The sequence below is a fragment of the Callithrix jacchus genome, chromosome 3 (genome assembly GCF_049354715.1).
Source record: "Callithrix jacchus isolate 240 chromosome 3, calJac240_pri, whole genome shotgun sequence".
Classification (NCBI taxonomy): Eukaryota; Metazoa; Chordata; class Mammalia; order Primates; family Cebidae; genus Callithrix; species Callithrix jacchus.
In genome coordinates, this window is record NC_133504.1 from 69,489,794 (window position 1) to 69,495,512 (window position 5,719).

Here is a 5,719-nt window from a genome sequence, read left to right on the forward strand (position 1 = left end):
GTGCGAGGCTGGTGGTGACGTATCGACACGGCTCGCTCCGGAGAGGCTACCCCGGGGCGCGCATGCGCAGCAGTCCCTTCTTCTTGGCTGGCCGAGGGTTTTAGACCTCAGCGCCAAGGCCCGGAAGCGCTCCTGCGGTCTCGGACTTGGGCGGGAGCGTGTCGCGAGCCTACTCTCGGACGACCTTCTGCAAGATGGGTGAAAGAGCAAGCTTTAGAGATGGAACACTCATAGCTGATCGGTTACTTCACTGTTCGAAATGCCACTTCTAATTCCGTAAAGGTTTAAAAATATTTTAAAATGTCACATGTTTAAGACTTGAAAGAACAAGGAAAAAAAGCATTACCTTTTTTAAAGGGACACCGGTTACACAACTACCAAGTGCTCCGTAATTTTTTTGTAACTGTAATTAATGTGTATGGTACCTTAAGAATACGAACTCCATTCTTTATTTTGGTAAACTCCTCTAAGATTTTAATATTATTGTGTCATTTGTATAATAACTTAGAGTTAGGAGATCTCATACACTATGATTTGTAGGGATCAAAAGAGACCTTTATAAGTTTGGGACGGTGTTTTTTCGTTTGTTTTTTCTTTGGGAGTGCGTGGTGGGGCAGACGCTCACTGTGTTGCTCAGGCTGGAGTGCAGTGGTGCAATCTCAGCTCACTGCAACCTCTGCCTCCCAGGTTCAAGCGATTCTCCTGCCTCCCCAGTAGCTGGGATTACAGGCAAACGCCACCACACCCGGCTAATTTTTGTATTTTTAGTAGAGAAGGGGTTTCACCATGTTGGCCAAGCTGGTGTTGGAACTCCTGACCTCGTGACCCACCCCTCTCGACCTCCCAAACTGCTGGGATTATAGGCTTGAGCCACCACACCCAGCCGGGATGGTGTCTTGCAGGTGAGAAAAGTGTGATGCTCAGGGAAGGATGTATAACAAACAGGACTAGCGCACAAACTTAGATCTGTTCTTAAATGAAAGCTCTTTTCCTCTACGTTATTGTGTATTTCAAGTTTACTTAAATTTGTTTATATGGAAGCTGTAAAAAATCTCTGTTCAGAGACAAGTCAACTTTTTTCCTTCATTTCCAGAAATCCTTCATTAAAGGTAATGTTATAATGCTTGAGTGGTTCTCATTTAGGTCCCTGATTCCAGTCCTCCAACTAAGACTTGCCTTAGCTGTTGACTTTTCAAAAGTTCCTATGATTCGCCATAATTGTTTTTTGTTTGTTTTGTTTGAGTCAGAGCCTTGCTCTGTTGCCCAGGCTGGAGTGCAGTGGCTCGATCTTGGTTCACTGCAGCCTCCATCTCCTGGGTTCCAGTGATTCTCCTTTTTCACTCTTCCCGGTAGCTGGGATTGCAGGCAGTGCCACCACACCTGGCTAATTTTTGTATTTTTAGTAGTGACAGAGTTTCACCATTTTGGCCAGGCTGATCTTGAAACTCCTGACCTCAGGTGATCTGCCCATCTTGGCTTCCCAAAGCACTAGGATTATAGGCGTGAGCCTCCATGCCTGGCCCATTTTTTAAAAACTTTTTATTACAAATAATTTTAAACTTACAGAAAAGTTGTAAGAGTAATAGAGAACTATTGTCCTTTACTCAGTCACCAATTCTTAACATTTTGCCATACTTGTTTTAGTATTCTTCATGTGTAATATCCATGTATAAATATATAAATAATATATACTATATAAATAATGTAAGCTTAATATTTGTATTTTATTAATCATTCTTAAAAACTTTACATACACTATGCTCTTTTACCTCTTCTAAAATGTGAATTTCTTAAGAACAATGGTATCCTCTTGTGTGTTTATCAAAATAAGGATATTTAACATTGATACAATATTATATTTAATCTAATCTACAGTCTGGACATTAGATTGTGAACAACACAATCGTTCCAGTAATGTCTTTATCTAGCATTTTTCCCTTCAGTATAGATCTAGTACAGGATCACATAGTATATTTAGTTGCCATATCATTTTAGTCTCCTTTAATATGGAAGAGTTCCTCAACCTTTGTATTTTTGTGACATTGAGATTTTTGAAGACTGCAAGCCAATTATTTACCATTTGTTCATTACAGTATTACTGAGGTATAATAGACAAAAATTGTGCTTATTCAAGTTGTACAGCATGATGATTTGATATACATATACAACAATCAAATTAACACATTGTCACCACCCTTAGGGGTGTGTGTGTGTGTGTTTGTGTGTGTTGCATGCCATTTGATCTCAATTTCTCCACAGTATAAATTACTGGTTTTCTACTTGCAACTAATAAGCAATCCATGGGGGAGACACTTGAATTTAATGCAAATATCCTACTCCTCAGCAAAAACCTCTCACAATTCTGCAGTATTATTGATTTTTCCTAAACTAGTCTTTACTATGATAGTTACAAAATGATAATTGTTCTCTCTCCATATTTATTAGAAACAACTTTGCCAAAAAGAAGAGCTCCGCCTGGTGTGGTGACTCAAGCCTGTGATCCCAGCACTTTGGGAAGTCGAGGCGAGCAGATTGCTTGAGCCAGGAGTTTGAGACCACCAGCATGGGCAAAACAGTGGAAACCCAGTCTCTACAAAAAAATACAAAAATTAGCCAGTGGAGGTGGTGTGCATCTGTGGTCCCAGCTACTCGGGAAGCTGAGGTGGAAAGATCACTTGAGCCTGGGTGACCAAGGCTGCAGTATGCCAAGATCATGTCACTGCACCCCAGCCTAGGCAACAGAGCGATACCCTGTCTCAAGAAAAAAAAAGAAGAGTCCTACATTTTGCCCTGTTTAATGATATACAGATGGTCCCCAGCTTATGATGGTTCAATTTATGGTATTTTGTCTTTATAATGTATTTATTTATTAGGGTATTAAATGCATTTTTTGACTTAGGATATTTTTGACTCATGATGAATTTATTGGGACGTAGCCCCCTCACAAGTCAAGGAGCATCTGTGTTATCACAGATAAGATAGATGAGTATGGATTTAGGGATTCCCAGATTATTGAATCAGCTATAATCCATTTCCTCAAAGGGTTATAACCCATCACAATCATTACTTATTTTGGTGTTCAAATTGGGATTTGTTACAGTGAGAGCTCCTTTCAACCTAGCTGTTTTGATAGAACATATGTATATATTTAGCAGTTCTTTACTTTGTGGTACAACAAGATGTTCTAGTTTTATTTTGGGCTTTTTCTGACCCAGCACTGAAGGGAGCCATTTCTGCAAAGTGTCCTGACACTTTTCAGTAGAAAATGGTACTTAAAGAACAGTATCTGGGGGCTCAGAAAGCTTATTGTGATTTAAGTGTCATTGCATCTATGACTTTTCAGCAGATGGAACTAAAGAAAAAAACTATTATTAGTAATCATGAGTTCAAGTTGATATCACCAATTCTAATCTAATTTTACATAGTTGTTCTTACTACCTTTAATTTCTATTTAATCACTGTTATGTATATATAATTTTAAAAATTTTAAATCAAATTGTTTATAACAAATTAATAAGAGTAAGTGTACAAACTCTCCATTTCTGCTTCCCAGATGCAACCCTCTTCAATTCATTTAACTGTTCATTTTTATATATTCCACCATATTTCTAAATAACATGCTTATGTTCTTTTTTTATTTTTTTCAGTTATAGGTTTAGCTCTATTCTGTTGTGGAAGATGAGGAACTATTTCCTTAGTTGCTTTTACTTTTACCCCTTTCATTTTTCTTTTTCTTTTTTCTTTTTTTTTTTTTTGAGACAGAGTCTTGCTCTCTTGCCTAGGCTGGAGTGCAGTGGTGCCATCTCAGCTCACAGCAACCTCTGCCTCCCAGTTTAAAGCAGTTCCCTGCCTCAGCCTCCTGAGTAGCTGGGATTACAGGCACCTGCCACCACACCCAGGTAATTTTTGTATTTTTAATAGAGACAGGGTTTCACCATGTTGACCAGGCTGGTCTTGAACTCCTGACCACAGATGATCCACCTGCCTTGGCCTCACAAAGTGCTGCATTACAGATGTGAGCCACCACACTTGGCCACTTTTATCCCTTTCTGTCCTCAGTTCTTATGACCTCATTCTCTAAATGTAATTAATGTAATTAGCTCATAACTTTTTTTTTTCCTTGAGACAGCATCTCTCTCTGTCACCCAGGCTGGAGTGCAGTGGAATGATCTTGGCTCACTGCAACCTCTGCCTCCTGGATTCAAGCAATTTTTATGCCCCAGCCTTCCAAGTAGCTGGTATTACAGGTATGTGCCACCATGCTTTACTAAGTTTTGTATTTTTAATAGAGACAGGGTTTTTCCATGGTTGCCAGGCTGGCATTGAACTCTGTACTTCAAGTATAGAGTTCAAGTGATCTGCCTGCCTCAGCCTCCCAAAGTGCTGGGATTACAGGCATGAGCCACCACACCTGGCCACCTCATAACTTTTGTTTATCTCAATATTCAGAGTATACAATGTTATTATAATTAAGTACATATTACAGCTGAGATACATAAGATCCTTTCCCCTCTTCGTATAACATTTGGTTTCTTCTACAGTTTAAGAAAATACAGAGCAAAGCTAATGTTCCGAACAGCACTTTAAGGAATAGTGATGTGTAGTTCTGAGGAAGCTATGTTAAGAGGAAGCATCTCCCAGAAGTCACCGTTCTTCCTCTTTCCCCAAGCGGCCTGAGGTAATCTGTGAAAATGGTTCACTATTCACTTGATCCGGAGAACCCCACAAAGTCATGCAAATCAAGAGGTTCCAATCTTCGCGTTCACTTTAAGAACACACGTGAAACTGCCCAGGCCATCAAGGGTATGCATATACGAAAAGCCACGAAGTATCTGAAAGATGTCACTTTACAGAAACAGTGCGTACCATTCCGACGTTACAATGGTGGAGTTGGCAGGTGTGCCCAGGCCAAGCAGTGGGGCTGGACACAAGGTCGGTGGCCCAAAAAGAGTGCTGAATTTTTGCTGCACATGCTTAAAAATGCAGAGAGTAATGCTGAACTTAAGGGTTTAGATGTAGATTCTCTGGTCATTGAGCATATCCAAGTGAACAAAGCACCCAAGATGCGCCGCCGGACCTACAGAGCTCATGGTCGAATTAACCCATACATGAGTTCTCCCTGCCACATTGAGATGATCCTTGCTGAAAAGGAACAGATTGTTCCTAAACCAGAAGAGGAGGTTGCCCAGAAGAAGAAGATATCCCAGAAGAAACTGAAGAAGCAAAAACTTATGGCACGGGAGTAAATTCAGCCTTAAAATAAATGCAACTAAAAGGAAAAAAAAAAAAAAAAGAGGAAGCATCTCATCTCATATCTTCCTTGAAATAATGTTTCCCTCTGAGATAGTCTGAGTCAAGCGATAAGTCTACTTTACTAAGATAGTCTATTGGCTCTATATAGAGGTTATATGTAGATGCAGCGATTGCAGGGAACTTTGATTTTCTACCTCCCATAGCCTTAATTTTTAAAATACTTATATTGAGCATGGTTTTTTTATTATAAAAAAATTTCAGACAAATTGAAAAGTAGAGAGAACAGTACAATAATGAATTTCAAAGTTCAATCATTTTTAGAAATGCATTATAGTGTGAGTTTAACTTTTTTATGACTCTGTGACTGATAGAAGTTCCAGGTGCTGCCACGTCTGTGCAGTCTTACCCAACTGAGGAATCAGACCAGAATTTGGGCTGACCACAGCAGCTAGAAAGTGAGTAGAAA

At 39.6% G+C, this 5,719-nt stretch overlaps 1 long non-coding RNA gene and 1 pseudogene across 2 annotated transcripts; both read left to right on the top strand.

Annotated features, from left to right (window-relative positions):
- Positions 1–109: 109 nt before the first annotated feature.
- Positions 110–2,609, top strand: LOC144581752 (uncharacterized). The gene is made up of 2 exons (XR_013532905.1): positions 110–282; positions 2,446–2,609. It is a non-coding gene; the product is annotated as an uncharacterized LOC144581752 (long non-coding RNA).
- Positions 2,610–4,639: 2,030 nt separating this feature from the next.
- Positions 4,640–5,293, top strand: LOC100396012 (large ribosomal subunit protein uL22 pseudogene; annotated as a pseudogene). Its single transcript, XR_013532904.1, has one exon. The product of XR_013532904.1 is annotated as a large ribosomal subunit protein uL22 pseudogene (transcript).
- The last annotated feature ends 426 nt before the right edge of the window (positions 5,294–5,719 follow it).